This window comes from Tenrec ecaudatus, chromosome X (genome assembly GCF_050624435.1).
Source record: "Tenrec ecaudatus isolate mTenEca1 chromosome X, mTenEca1.hap1, whole genome shotgun sequence".
Lineage (NCBI taxonomy): Eukaryota > Metazoa > Chordata > Mammalia > Afrosoricida > Tenrecidae > Tenrec > Tenrec ecaudatus.
Genome location: NC_134548.1, coordinates 114,916,738 through 114,933,503, shown reverse-complemented (window position 1 = coordinate 114,933,503; position 16,766 = coordinate 114,916,738). Strand labels below are relative to the sequence as shown.

At 40.5% G+C, this 16,766-nt stretch overlaps 1 pseudogene; it reads right to left on the bottom strand.

Annotated features, from left to right (window-relative positions):
* Positions 1–152: 152 nt before the first annotated feature.
* On the bottom strand, positions 153–1,052 carry LOC142434987 (mitochondrial glycine transporter pseudogene; annotated as a pseudogene).
* Positions 1,053–16,766: the final 15,714 nt, after the last annotated feature.

The following is a 16,766-nucleotide window of genomic DNA, read 5'->3' as shown; positions in this document are numbered from 1 at the left end:
ATCTGCATGGGCTTACTGAGATGCTGTTTCTGCCAGGCTCCCAGAGAGGGTGATCTCTGATTCCTGGACAGCTTGGAGAGAGGCTTGTAGCAGCAATGGAGGCGGCAGCAGATCCCACCCCTGCCCCGTCACCATCCCCAGCCATCCTTTGGTCAGGACATGAGGCCCATCTTGGCCATCATCTCTTCATACACAGCCCACGCCATTGCCGCCATCAGTGTCCTGCTGAGGGGCCGGGGAACCCCGCCTTGGAAGAAGTTACACAGCCCCGTAGTCTTTAAAAATGAACTTGGCTGTCCAATCCACCAATATCTCACCGGGGCAAGCTGCATGTGAGTCTTGATGATATCTGTAGCCTGGGTCACCAGCGAGGCGAGGACGCCAGCTAGGAGCCCACAGCTAAAGTTCACAACAGGAGCCAGGACTGCACCCAGCTGGTCTTGGGGCACAGTACTTTTGGTCTGGTTGTAAAACATCAGGTAGATCCCAGAGAAGGGCTCATCACCGTTAGTCTGCTGAAGAGCCTGCGGTGGCCCTCTGTGCGGTAGATGTTCTTCAGGGCAGCATAGATGCTCCTGTAGGCATACCTCCCACTCTTGTAGCGTGTCTTGATCACAGTAATGGGTGGCATGCAGACACTTGCGACCGCACGGGAGCCCACCCCCAGGATGACCGACTCCAGGGCACTGGGAGGATGGCCTGGTAGGAAGTGCTGCTTCAGAAAATAGAGAGTGCCAAAGTAGATCCCAACACCTGGGGCACATCTCACAATGGAAGGGGACATCCTCTTCCACAGGCCCAGCAGACTCTCCATGCTAACCACGGTCAGGAGCAGTGTGAACGCCCCCACGCATCTGGGCCCCTAGACTTTGGACTGGGCAGCCTGGAGGCACGTCTTAAGGAGATACATAGGCTGAAAAAGGAGGGTGGAGCAGGTGCCACTGATGGAGCATGCACATGAAGGCCTTGGTCTCCGGGTGTAACATAAGCATTTCCACTCTGTCTCCAACATTTTGAGGTTGCACCACTGCGGGCTGTGACTTCTGAATCATTGGATACGAGGTCTGTAAGTGCACCAGGCTCAGGGGGCTCAGACCCAGTCCTGGCGATCTTGGCATGCCGATGCGTTTTGTGCAACCTGATGTCTGCATTCATTAAGGATCCAAGGATCTGTCTAGAGTTCCTGACCCGCACTTCTCACGGGGTGCATGTCTGGGACCAGCACGAAGCTCCAGGGCGCCTTGTCAGCTGCACCGAGGAGGCCCTCGCCGCTCGTCACTCACTGTGCAGACACTGCGTCCCTCCTCCAGCTGATGGTTTTTTGGTTTTCAATGACCCTCTATCAAGTATGATGTGCATGAGGGACTTGTTTTCTCAAGATTACGTGACCAAAGTACAGGACACCAATTCTCACCATCCTGGCTTCTAAAGAGTGCCCAGCTGTGCTTCATCTGGCATCAAATTTTGTAGCCCTCTGGCAATCCATGGGATGTGAAGGGCCTTTAAAAATTCATAGGAAACTTCTGTTGTCTTTTAATTCCATTTTCCCACAACTTTTCTGAAACCCCTCATATTCAATATTCTGTACCAACACCATAATTTAAAGGTACCGTTATTTACTCCTTAAGGCTTCGTTTTTACTGTACTAATTGTTCAGTTTTCTTGTGTATATGAAGACCATTGAAAATATTATGGGTTGGCTTGGTGCACCTTATTCTTTAAAATAACATCTTTGATTTTGACACTTTAAATAAGTCATTTTCCAAATGCAATAAGTAATTTCTTATCTTGATTTTTGCTTCCATTGAAATTGATTGGAGATCTATATAAAATGAAATCCTTGACTTTAAACTTTTCTCTGCTTATCTTGATGTTGTTTATGGGTCCAGTCATGAAGAATTTTTTTGAAGTGTAATCTATATCAAAGGCTATAGTCTTTGATCTTTATAATAGTAAGTGCTTCAGGTCCTCTTCATTTTCACCAAGCCAGGTTGTGTCATTTACATATAGCAGGCTGTTAATGAATCGGTCTGCAATATTTAGGCTGGGCTCTTAGTGACATCATCTAGATTCTCAGATTATTTGCTCAGCCTACAGAATGAATTCTCATGGTGAAAGACTACAATTCTAACACACTTTTTTTTATGCCATGCCATAACCCCTTATTTTGATCTGGGCCTATATATAGGTTCCACATGTGCACAATTAGCTGCTCTGGAATACAAATTCTTCGAAATGTCCATAATTAGTTACAATACACACAATTGAATAGCTTGCATAGTCAGTGAAGCATATGTAACCAAACACTTTTCTGGAATTGTCAGGTTTCAGCCAAGATCCATCTGATAATCTCGGTTCACATCCTGATTTTTATCCTGCTTCAAGTTCTGACAGCTCCCTGTTGATGTACTACAGCAACTACTTTTTAATTATCATCAACAAAATTTTTCTTGTATGAGCTATTAATAATATTGTTCAGTAACTTCCATATTTTCTTGGTCATCTTTTTTTGTAATAAATCATTTTTTGGGGGGCTTGTACAACTCTTATCGCTATCCATTCATTGTGTAAAGCACATTTGTACATTTGTTGCCATCATCATTTTCAAAACACTTTCTTTTCACTTGAGCCCTTGGTATCAGATCCTCATTTTTTCCCCTCCCTCCTCCACTCTCCTTTCCTCATGAACACTTGTCAATTTATAGATTATTATTTTTTATGTCTTACATTGTCTTGGTCATCTTTCTTTGGAATAAACATAAATGGATTTCTTTCCCAGTCACTTGGCCTTGTAATCCAAATCACTTGTCTATACCAATGTGTATCAGATTGTTGAAACTTTTCTATTGATCTTCCACTAATTCCTAGAGCCTTGTTTTTGTCAATGCTTTCAGCAGAATTTGGACTTCAATAGCACTGGTTCTGGATCATATTCCACCTCTTGAAATGGTTGAATGCCATCCAATTCTTTTTGGTACAGTGCCATCTTTTTTTAAAAGTTTTATTGGCACTTAATCCACATATCACACAATTCAATAGTTTAATCATATCAAGGAGACTTGTGCAATCATTACCACATTCAGTTTTAGAACATTTTCTGCCCCCACCCATGGTTAAATCACTTTTAAAATGAGTTGTGTAATCACCATCAGTTCTAGTGAGTGCTCCCTCCTCCCTCCCACATACGTTGTTTGCTCCCTCAACCCCTCACCCTCCTTTTTTCCCTTGAAACCTCCCCTATAAACCCTTGCATCAGTTCCTATCTCTATGCCTCTACCTCTACTGTGCTTTGCAAACTGGAAAACCCAACAGAAACAGAAAAAAATAAAGTGGTAGGATAAAATAATAACAATACAAAAATAAAAATACAAATAGTAAGAAAGAAAAGACCACCTTGAATAGTTAAAAGACTAGGGAAGAAATATTTGTCATGGTCCAAGCAAGAAATACTTGCACCTAGAAGAATTTCAGGCTGAGTCAAGAATGAGGTCAACTAACCAAGTATCAAGTTTGTTCCAGTAAAATCATGATTACAATGATCTCTGACAGTAAAGCTGTTCTATACCCTTGCCTGCGGCTCATGGGGATCTGAAAGTGGCTCAATCAGGCTAGACACTGTAGATGGGTTTGGGGCTCCCACTGTCTTTCATTGTCTTCTACACATTGGGTGTTGACAATTTAGGCTCTAATACTTTTCCCTTTGTCATATTTGAATTGTGTTATTGTTGTCTTTGTATCACAGAAGCTGGTGGGCTTCATTCATGTGGGATTAGTTAACTCCTTACTTTGGTGGCTGCTTGTTTCTATACAAGCCGTTAAGGTCCCAGGCAGTATTCTGACTGAGAGCCAGGCACCATCTGCTTTCTTCATCACATTTTGCTGCAGCACACTTGTCTTCAGTGATCATTTCATGCAGGTGTATACCGAGCCGGGCCATGTTAACAGAACTTCTTGGATTGGGGCTAGAGTTCAGTGGTGGCCAATAATCCATCTACTTGTCCCTGGGATATTCATGACTCAGATTTACTTTGGTGGTCATATTATGACAAAATCAAAACTCCATGAGACCAACTAACCCCAAAACAGCAACAAACGAAATAGCAGAAAACAAGAGACAAACAAACAAAGACAAGCAAACTAAAGGCAGGGAAACAAAAACACCATCAAAACAAATAAGTAAATCATTGTCAATCATCCCCTGGGGTATAAGGTGAATGCACTTGTAACATAATCAATTTTTTCCAGTGACACATCACTCTGGACACTGTAGCTATCAGGAGTCTATGCCAGTACAGATCCACTGTGAGCTGCAACGCATTCAACTGAGTTGTTTACCCTAAGCATGGGGGTTTGGTGCCAGGGGAAGGCTTCCTAGATAAATTCTTCCAAGTTCAGATCCCTAGCCAAAAGTTCAAAATACATCATGTCACTGTGAGGGGAACATCAAGGTACTAGATATATAGTGATTTGGGGACCATCTCCATTGTGTACCCACCAAACCAGGGGTCCCCACCAACATCCATTAACTGCCACTTCCACAAGTCCAAGGCAACCATTCTCTGCTACCTCTGCTAACCACATTCACCAGACCTGAGTCCAAGGGGGCAGGCATATTTGAGGCATGAGTCAGATCATTCTGCTGGGCCTCCATGTCCTGGCCTTCTGATGCTGCCCCTGGGTTATGCCAGGCAATCCTCAAGGTCATCATGGTGTTCAGTCCATGGTGTGGTTAACTGAGTGTTGTGTAGAAATGTATTTGCAGTGACTACCCAGGAGCATAAACTGTGGCCCTTTGTCCCCCTAGGCTCCCTGCACTCATTGGTTAGCATCCCTTCCCACTGTGAGGTTGCCTCTCCCCAAGCTCCCACCTTATTCACCAACAGAATGTTCAGTGTCTCTTCTGAAATGTAGATACTCCTTTCCCCTAGTCCTAGCTTTTTTGGTTGTACACTGTTATGCAATATTTTCAGACCCTCTAAAGCAGTTGTTCTCAACCTTCCTAATGGTGTGATCCTTTAATATAGTTCCTCATGTGGTGGTGACCCCCTAACCATAAAATTATTTCTGTTGCTACTTCATAACTATAATGTCGCTACTGTCATGTATCAGGCGACTCTTGTGAAAGGGTCATTCAACTCCCAAAGGTGTTGCAACCACAGGTTGAGGACTGCTGCTCTACAGAGAAGCTTGATTAACAGTCTTACCTGATGGAACACACTCCAAATGCACTATCCCTCACAATAAAAAAACCAAAATGAGCATCGGCTTTCTTTGGGTAGCCACACGTATATATCTCTCCTACCAGTACTAGACTGTTTTGATAACTGTGGTTATGTAGTAGGGTTTGGGGTCAGGCAATACTAGACCACCTACTTTGTTCTTTTTTAAGAAATTATTTTCTTATTCTGGGTTTTTTGCCTGCCCATATGAACTTGGTAATGAGTGATATCTTCTTTTGATGCTGCCTGCATTGTTCAAATCCTTCACTACTGTGACTCAAGGCTTATCTTTTCACTTCAGCTCTCTTCTCTTGACTTTCTAATTCATTTAATCACCATTGAAAACAATGTGAATAATCTATTTTCTTATTTTTAAAAAGATCAACAGAAAAGTTCAGTTTTAATTGAAGAAGGACGACTGGAAATCAGTCTACTCTAGTGTGAGTTCTGGCTTTTGTACTTACCAGCTATGGACCTTTAACAAATTACTTTAATACAATAGAATCTGAATTTCATGCTCTGTTAATTTAAGATATCATTTTCCTTAGTGACGTTTCATTATTTTATCAGTATTGAAAGAATGCATGTGCAATATTTTTATGAAGTATAATTTAAATGCAAATATAACTCTTAAAATTTTCCCATTAAACTGACTTCAAAATAGTATGAAGGAGCTGGGAATTATTGAATGTGACTGCTGGATACAGGAGAGTTTATTATACTCTTTTTTTGTATATGCTTTGCATTCTGTATTAAAAATTTTTAATACTTCCATGCTTCTTAAATTTGGAGTGTGAATTATAAATATATGTACAAACCAATTTATACCATCTATTAATTTGAAATTCAGTTATATATGCAAATATATACACATTTGTATCATGTAGTTACAATTTTATGTACTTATAGGTTTATGGCTATATATATGTACATTAATATACAGCATTATAATTTTACACTATGGTTAAATCTTATGGAGAAAGTTATTGAGAAAATCTTTAAAATTATTCATCTCATCTAAATCCATATGTATCCATAATATTTTTAATACTCATATAGTGACAGAATATGTAAAATAAACACACAAACAGTTGTAAAATGATTGTTGGAATCATTGTCAAAAAATGAAGTTTGCAACTCAGGGAAGATGGCAGACAGGTAGGTAGCTCACGCCAGGAGCTCTGTGGAAATTGGTGAGTGGGGAGATTTTGGGGCCAAGAAGCAGTATCAAGTCTGCCTGTCAATTCCCAAGAAAACTCAGAGCACTTCTCTTAACCAGAAGCTGACTTCCACATTGCCTGCACTACCTATGGACACCCGTGGTCTTTTTTGCGGTGCTCAGGGCACCTACTCTGCTTCCACCGGGGCCACAGGGCAGCCAGGCATATAGCAGTGGCTGCCGTCCTGCCTGGGACTCGGCACAGACCCATCAGCCAGCACCCCCCACTCCCCAAGGTTCATGCTCCATCTGGGCGCTCCTCATAGACCTGACAGCTAGCCCCTCATCCCCACCACCAAGAAACTTGCCCAAGTATCTCAAGGCAGCCAGGCACACAACAGAGGCTTCTGTCCTGCCTTGTTGCTCCTGGCAGGTCCACCAACCGCAACTGCGATACACACTCAGCGGTCTCCACCCAGAGATTCCGCCCATCTCTGTGCTCCCCAGCCAGCCCTCGCCCCACCCACCCACACGTGGAGGTTCCCATCCTGCCACAATACTCTAGGCCTGCCAGTCAGCGGACACAAATCTGGCAGAAGCTTCTGCATCTGTGCCATAGGGTTCCAAGTCTTTGGGGCTTACCTAATGCATTCTCCCAACTCAATCCCCACCCCATGTGCTCTGAGCAGTGGATCTGCATGCTAACAAAAGTAGCAGGTCCTCCCTCCTACCTGCCAACCTCTGGGAAGTGCCCTTAGCCAGGAACAGATCGCTCATTCCCAAACACATCCCCTAAATATGCTCCCCTGCACACAGATCAACACTTTTCAGCCCCTAAGGAGACCAGAGGGTGACTGGAGCACAAAGCATAGGTTAAGGTGAGAGGGAAACCCAAGCAGGACAAAGGTGAAAAACAAACCCTTAAGGCAGTTGGCTATAGGCAGCCTACAGAAGTACCAACATCAACCTCCCAAAGAGAGCGCCCAGGGTTCTGAGACACCTGGGTAACTGGCACGTAGTTCCAATAAATCAATCAAAAACCAGCAAGCTGCTTCCACAGCTCCAACAAGAAAAGAGAAAAATATCCAATTGTAGGGGACCACCTGGACTTAACACCAGTCATAGAAAATGCAGATGGTGACCTTCCACAGAAAGAAATCTTCAGAATGCTGCTTATACAGGATATGAGGGAAGCATTAAAGGAAAAGGATGAAATGATAGATGCATAAAGGTCATGCACCAAAGGGAAATACACGAGCTTAGGGGCAAGTTAACAAAAAATAGTAGCAAACTCACGGACTTTTCCTAGAGAATGGAGGAGGCAGAGAGCCACAACAGTGACCTAGAGGACTTGCAAGCAGAAATTAATAAATGTGAGAAAAAGTCTGACAAGTCCACCAGAAAAGCTGAAGAAAACCTCAGAGCTATGTCTGACTATGAGAAGGAATAATATCAGAATTATCAGCCTGCTGGAGGAATGCACAATAAGGAAATCAACATCCAGAATAGTGATGGAATAACTGAATGAAAACCAGGCAACCATCCAGGAGGCCGAAAGAACACCAGCTAGACTAAATTCCAAGAAGTCACCAAGCCATATAGTTGTGAAACTATCCAACTATGAAGAAAAGGAGAAAATTATGAGAGAAGCTTGCAAAATACAGGCAATCACATATAAAGGCAAGCAGATAAGAATATGCTCAGACCTATTAGCAGACACTGTGAAGAAGAGGAGAGAGAGGAGCAGCATTTTGCGAAAATTGCAGGAAAATAATGCAAACCCAAGAATATTCTCTCTAGCCAAATTATCTATAAAAGTTGATGGTGAATGGAGAGTCTTCCCAGACAAGGAAAATCTCAAAAATATGCTAAAAGGAACCAAGCACTACAAAAGATTCTTGCCAACCTAGTATGCGCAGAAGAACAACACTCACTAAGCACATACAAGAGACCACCACACAGAACCATCCCACCCAGAGATCGTCAAAGGAAAACAGCTCCCAAGATAACACTGGCTCAACGATGGAAAGAAGACAAGAATGAACCACAGACACACTTAGGTACAACCCATGTAAAAGAAATGGAGGTAAGAAAGCACCCAACACAAGAGGGATAAAATGACGTCAAAGAGTCAACAGATAGATGTAATAACCCTGAATATCAATGGAATGATCTCATGCCTTAAGAGACAGAGACTAACAGACTGGCTTAGAAAATAAAACCTTTTGATCTGATGCCTACTGGTAACACATCTCAAGATTACATACAAAAATAGGCTAAAAATCAAAGACTGGAGAAAAACATACCAAGCAAATAGCAATTCAAAAAAAGCAGGAGTTGTAATCCTAGTCTCAGACAAAATTGATCTCAAAGTGCAAACCATAAAAAGAGAAAAGGAGGGACACTATATAATGTCCAAGTGAACGGTAGACAAAGAACCACTAAACATTGTAAACATATATTCTCCAAATGAGAGGCCCGCTGAATATGTCAACCAAACAGTCCAAAAGATGAAAAAAGAAATCACAGCCTCAACAATTATAGTAGGTGACTTCAATACGCCACTCTCTGAGAAAGACAGATCACTGGGAAAGAAACACAACAGTGAGGCTAAAGATTTAAGAACTACAATTAGATGATTTGACCTGATTGATATCTACAAAGCTCTCCACCCAAATAAAAAATAAATTCACAATCTTTTTAAGCCCACATGGCACATATTCAAAGATAGACCATATGCTAAGGCATAAATCTGTATAAATTAAAGCATATTGATATGTTAGAGACTTCTCTCTCTGACCACTGTGCCATAAGGCTGGAAACCAACAATAGGAAGATGAAGAAATCAAGGGCAAACAATTGGAGGATGAATAACTCGCTATTGCAAAAGGAGTGTGTACTGGCCGAGATCAGAGATGAAATTAGGAAATTTCTAGAAACCAACGAGAATGAGAATATTACGTATGAAAACTTAGGCGACACAGCAAAGACAGTCATCAGATGAAGTTTTATAGCAATACATGCACACATAGAAAATAGAGACATATGATTGATATGCTGTCACAAAATTTACAGCAATTAGAGCAGAGTCAACAAGACAATCTAACCAATAGCAAAAGAAAAGAAATAATAAAAATTAGGACTGAGATTTAGGAGAGGGAAAATAAGAAAACTATGGGAAAAAATTAATGCTGCTAAAAATTGGTTCTTTGAAAGGATAAATAGGATCAACAGACGTCTCAAAAATTTACTCAATAAAATGAAGGAACACATTTCAATAGCAAGGATGAGGGATGAAAGAGGGTACATTACAACCGACACTAGTGAAATCAAAAGGATAATTATACAGTACTATGAAGGACTGTAGTCCAAAGATTTCAAAAACTTGGAAACATGGACAAATACTTGGAAAAACAGCCCCTCCCTAGACTATCCCAGATGGACATCAAGAACATCAATAAACCCATGACAATAGAAGAAATAGATAAGGTTATCACGGGATTACTAACAAAAAATCCACTGAGCCAGATGGCTTCACAGGAGAAATTCTGCCAAGCATTTAGGGAAGAACTGACACGAATCCTGCACAAACTCTTCCAGAATGTAGAAAAAGATGGCAAATTCCTAAACTGGGCAAGGATCCCATGAGAATGGAGAACTACAGACCAATTGCCTTATGAGCATCAATGCAAAAATCCTTAACAAAATACTAGTCAACAGAATAGAAAAGTATATAAATCAAATAATTCTTCTTGACCAGGTGGGATTCATAGCTAGGATGCAGGGATGGTTCAACATAGGAAAGACCATTAATATCATTCTCCATATTGAAATTAAAAATTATAACAGCCACATGATAATATCGATAGATGTGGAAAAAGCATTCGAAAACCTACAACACCAATTCCTGTTTAAGACACTCAAGAAGATAGGAATGGAAGAAAAACTTCTCAATATAATACAAGCTATATATGAAAAACCAGCATCCAATTTGGTAGTCAATGGAGAAAAGATTAGATCAATTCTTCTGGAAAAGGGGATTAGACAAGGATGCATCTTGTTCAAACTCCTATTTAACATCATACTGGAGACCCTAGCTAACAATATAAGGCAAAGAAAGGACATCAAAGGTATTTACCTGGGGAAGGAAGAAGTAAAACTATCGTTATTCGCAGATGATATGATTTTATATATGGAAACTTCCAAAAGTTCCACAAGAGGAGTACTGGAAAAAATAGAGGAACATGGCAGAGTGGCAAGTTACAAGATCAACAAACAGAAGTATATCGGACTACTATACACATCAGACAAACCCACAAATTGAAATATCTAGGGATATGCCTGATGAAAAAAAACAAAAAATTTTGTATGAGGAAACTACAAAACACTATTAAAAGAAACCAAGGGCGACCTCAACAAATGGAAGGATATCCCATGCTTATGGATATATAGTAAAGATGTCAATTCTACCCAAGGCACTATGTAAGTTCAATGCTATCCCGATCCAAGTCCGGGCGTCTTTCTTCAAAGAACTGGAAAAACAGATTACCAACTTCATATGGAGAGGGAAGAAACTGAGAATTATCAAAGAACTCATCAAGAAGAAGGACAAAGTTGGAGGACTTGCTTTACCCGACTATAACACTTACTATACAGGCACAGTGGTCAAACAGTGTGGTATTGGTATAATGATAGACATTCAGACACTTGGAAAAGTATTGAAGATCCAGAAATAAAATCATCAGCACAAAGACAACTGATCTTCAATAAGGGCCCAAAAATATCAAATGGGAAGCAGATACCCTATTCAATATGTGGTGCTGGAAAAAATGGAAACATATCTGCAGAAAAATGAAGCAAGACCTTACCTCTCTCCATGCACAAGAATGAACGCAAGGTTGATTACAGACCTAGAGGTAAAATCCCAAATTATTAGGACTATCAATGAAGGAATTGGAACAAATCTGAGAACTTTGACTCAGGGAATACATAGTCTATCAGAAATAGGGAAGGACACAAATAAAGAGGAAGCACAAAGTGGCAAGTAGGATATACTAAAGATAAAACACTTGTGTACATTGAAAGAATTCGCCAAGAGTAGTGAGAGACCACATAATGGGAAAACATCTTTAACAATGACACATCAGACAAAGGCCTTATTACTAATATTTACAATACTCTGCTAACTTACAAAAAGAGAAAAACCAATTTTCCACTCAGGAGGTGGGCAAAAGATCTGAATAGAAGTTTCTCAAGGGTAGAAATCCAAATGGCCAATATATATATGAGAAAATGTTCTAGATCTCTAGCCATTAGAGAAATGCAAGTTAAAACCACTATGTGATACCACTTAACACCCTCAAAGATAGTCCAGTTCAAAAATCAGAAAGTAACAAGTGTTGGAGGGGCTGTGCAGAGATAGGCACTCTCATCCACTGCTAAGGGACCTGTAGGTGTGTACAGCCATTATGGAAATTGATTTGGCGATATCTAAAACAGATGGAAGTTTAGCTACCATGTGATCCAGCAATCCCCCTACTGGGCATATACCCAGAAGAGACAAGAAACAAACCATGGCAGACATCTGTACTCCAATGTTCATTGTGGTGCAGTTCACAATCAGAAGGAGTTGTAAATGACCCAAATCTCCATCAACAGACAAATGGATTAAAAAACTGTGGTACATACAGACAATGGAGTACTACATATCCCTAAAAAGCAGTGATGAATTCATGAAGCACATCACCACATGGGAAGAACTGGAGGAAATTATGCTAAGTGAAGTAATCCAAGTACAAAAGGACAAGTACAACATGAGTCCGCTGAGGTAAGCTCAAAAAATCCAAAAGGGGCATAGGGAAGAAGCTACTGTGTACATACATCCCTGGGATGAGGTCCAGGTAATATGGCATGGGCCAGTCTAAATTCAAGGATACATATGGTAGCCAAATAACAAAGAGTGGTGGTGGGGGGGGGGGAGGGGGGTAAAGATATGGGTACCATGTTGAACAGGGCACTAACCCACCCAAGGGGCTGGTGTTGTTTTTATCTCCACAGGGAAAGAGGGACCAGATTTCAATGCTGTGCTCCAAGACAAGAATGGAACACACTGACAAGAAGCAGGGAACAAGTAGAGAGGCCTGAGGGGCCGGCCCCATTACCAACTAAGTGGACAGCTTCCCCGCCCCCACACCTGAAGGTTTCATTTAAGAGGACAGCACTGAAGCTACAGCTCAACGAGAAGGATTTGTCTGACCAGAGCACACAGCAGCCAATGAGGGGGGAGGCAAAAAGAGTGCAGCCCATCCTGGCCTACCAAGCCATGAGGACAATATTTCTGCTCAGATCAGACAATGCAGAGAGGACCATAGGGCCAGCCCCACCAAGAGACACAACGTTCCTCACTGACCCATAGCTCCATGGAGGACAACACTGGAAACACATGGCAGGAATTGTGCCCACCCTGAGCTCACCATGCTGAAATGAGAGACTGGGGGCATGCAACAGAGCAGCATGGGGATCAGAGAAGTGAAGTATCCAGGGAATATCAAAAATAGATTGCAGGTCAAAGGTATGGCGTCCCATCAGACTCCACTGGAAAACACTTGTGAAGGACAACAAATGGACCTTGAACTATTTATAGACTTTTATTGTTGTTGTTTTTGAAGCTATTGTTTTATTTTCTATTGTTGCTTCATTGTGCCTTGTCTTGTTGTTGTCGCTGTGTGTCTATCTGGATGGGATAGGTGGGATAAATAAGCCGGAAGAGAGAACTGAACAATACTTCCAGGGGGACATGGGAGAGGGGGAGGGAGGGAAAAAGAAGAGGGCATTAACAAACCCAGGGACAAGGGATCAACAAATGACTGAAAAATCAATGGCAAGGAGGGTGTAGGAGGTCTGGTAGGGCAAGATCAAGGACAATGTAACCGAGAGGAATTTATGAAACCCAAATGAAGGCTGAACATGACAGCGGGACAAGAGGAAAGTGAAAAGAAATAGATGAAAGAACTAGGAGACAAAGGGCATGTATAGAGATCTAAATATAGGCATATACATATGTAAATATATTTATATATGATGGTGGAGAAATAGATCTATGTACATATATTTATAGATTTAATATTAAGGAAGCAGATAGACATTGGGACCCAACTCAAGTACTCCCTCAACACAAGAACACTTTGTTCTAATAATCCGGCACTCTGAGATGCTCGCCTTCCGGACACGATCACTGAAGACAAAGCGGGTGCATAAGCAAATGTGGTGAAGAAAGCTGATGGTGCCTGACTATCAAATGATATATGGTCTGAGGTCTTAAAGGCTTGAAGATAAACAAGCAGCCATCTAGCTAAGGAGCAACAAAGCCCACATGGAAGAAGCATCCCAGCCTCTGTGATCATGAGGTGTTGATAGGATCAGGTATCAGGAATCAGAGAACAAAACATCCTATCATTTTGAATGAGGGGGAGTGCCGATTTGGGACCCAAAGCCCATCTGAAGACAACTGGACATCCCCTTACAGAAGGGTTACATGGAGGAGATGAGTCAGTCAGGGTACAGTGTAGCAATGATGAAACATGCAACTTTCCTTGAGTTCTTAAATGCCCCCCACCACTATCATGATCCCAATTTTGTCATACAAATCTGGGTAGATCAGAGGATGTACACTGGTACAGATAGGAACTGGAAACACAGGGAATCCAGGACAGATGATCCTGTCAGGACCAGTGATGAGAGTAGTGATACTGGGATGGAAGAGGGAAGGTGGAGGAGAAAAGGGGAACTGATTACAAGGATTTACATATAACCTACTCCCTGGGGAGCAGACAACAAAAACAGCGGGTGAAGGGAAACATTGGACAGTATGAGATATGACAAAATAATAATAATTTATAAGTTATCAAGGGTTCATGAGGCAGAGCAGGGAGGAAGGGGAAAATGAGGAGCTGATACCAAGTGCTCAAACAGAAAGCAAAAGTTCTGAGAATGATGAGGGAAACAAATGTACAAATGTGCTTGACACAATTGATGTACGTGTAGATTGTGATAAGAATTGTACAAGCCCCCAATAAAATGATTTTTTAATGAAGTTTACAAAAGATCTGTTTTATTCTGTCACTTTTCTCCAATCTAAAGTAGATAAAATCTTTGGTTCTGAATTTTAAAAATCACTTTCTCAGTATGGGATAGGACAATGTTTGATAACTTTCACTGAAGTTGTTTCAATTCAGGTGGGTGGACAAATTTCTTTCCTACATCTAATTGATTCATCCTGCCAAAAAGAATATTTTTAATTGAATGAATTAGGGAAAACCAATATTGTACCATTAAATAAACTACACACTTTCAAAGTAGTTTATGTCTGTCTCTTGCTAGCCCTTTCAATTTGAGAGCAAATGCTAAACCAGATGAATATGGATTGCAAACCAGTTACTACTCTAATGGCCCATACTGTTGCATTATTTTGTATTTTGTGTATTAAGTCACCCTATCAGAAAATGATTCATAATTATTTTATATTTATATACTTTATATTTACTTTATAGATTTTTTTTTGCTTAACAGTGCATACCTAATGGCCAAGATATTGTCCTAATGTCACTTTGGTGATACTTATAGTCTAAAACGCATCCCTTACTTCAAAATACCTCAGCATTTTATTTCTGTCATGGTGTTAGCCCTTTTGACAGTGTATTCAGTGACTTACATCCCTATGTAGAACATAGCTACCGTCAATCATGTACATATTCCCTGTAGGCTTTTTTATATACCAACTGTGACTTGCATAATTTGTAACAGAAACTATTATGAGTCACAAAGCCTAAGATATTTATTCGCTGGCCTTTTGCATAAAAGTTTGCAAGCATCTGACATATGTGACTTCATTAATCCACTTGAACTCAGCAAATATTAACAGGTGAATACAGTTGGAGTTCTGTTAGCATGCAAGATGAGGAAAGTGGCTATCGAGTAAGAACTAATAGTACATCACTATAAGGGGCAAATGCTTACCATGCTCAGTTGCTAACTAAACAATCAGAGGTGTGAGTTCACCGAAAGACATATCAAAAGAACAACCTGTCTATCTACTTCCAAAGAATCAGTCATTGAAAACCTTTGGAACACAATTCTACTCTCATAAACATGAGATAATTTTAAGACAAAATTGACCAAACGGAAATTGGTTTTATGGGTAATGAGGGCGGAAAGAGAAAGGGGCGGAGGTGTAGAATGATAATCAAAGAGAGTCTTCTATATTCTTGATGAATTACCAGTTCCTGTTACATTGTTTGTGCTTTTTCCTACATGTTGGCTGAAAATGTACAAAAGCACCACGAGGAACTTCTTTTCCGGGCAGAAGTAAGAACTATTTTGGACCGAAATTTGAGGTTTTTCTTAAAGTTAATATTTGATGTTTATTTATGAACCTTTTATTGTCAGTATTCACAAGAGAACTCTGAACTGAATACCAGTTAAAGTTAAGTGCCCTTGACTTTTCTGAACATTACAAGTTAAGAGACATAATCCCCACAAATAAATGTGAAACTGAAGGTATATTTTATTAAAAATATTTTTTAAATCTATAATTCTTTTTCCTATCACCTTTTAATGTTTGTTCTTTCTCTGGACTATGATGTATTAATCATGCTTATATATCAATCTTTCAGCATTAATCTAATTGAAGAAACACATAGTTTCATTGTAAGTTTCAAAAGAGCAGCCTTAATATGAATCTAGCTTCTTGTCCTATCTGGTAACAAAATAAAATGTATTCCATCATGTTTTCATTAACATTATATATTGTCAGTTGTCTATACCACATGTGTGAAAGGTCTTACAAAGTCCTACCTACACTAAAACATATTTTATTCTCCTCAAATAAAAAATAACATATAAAATACAACATGACTAAGTAGACATTAACAACAACAATGCCCAATTCAAAAAAGTACAGAAAAACAAATACTGGAAAGGGTGTGGAAAGATTTTCACTCTTATACAGTGCTAGTGGGTTTGTAAATATGTCCAACCATTTTGGAAAGCAACATGGAGCTAACTAAAGCAACTGGGAATAGAAATACAATACCACACAGCCATGATTTGATTGGGTATACATCTCAAAGCAGTAAGAGAATGTTAGCAGAAATATGCACGTCAGCCTCCATTGTGCAGCCCAGTGCACGATAGCAAGAAGCTGGAAACCCCCCAAATGCCCATCAGTAGAAGAATGGATAAAGAAATGCACAAGGGAATACTTGTGAAGTTCTTTGAACACAAAAGGACAAATTTGTGTGATTCCACTACTACAAGGAAAAATATCAAGTCAAAGGCAGTCTTTTCTCAGGCTATTTAATCTTCTAATCCAGTCTCCCAAGTGACAGTGT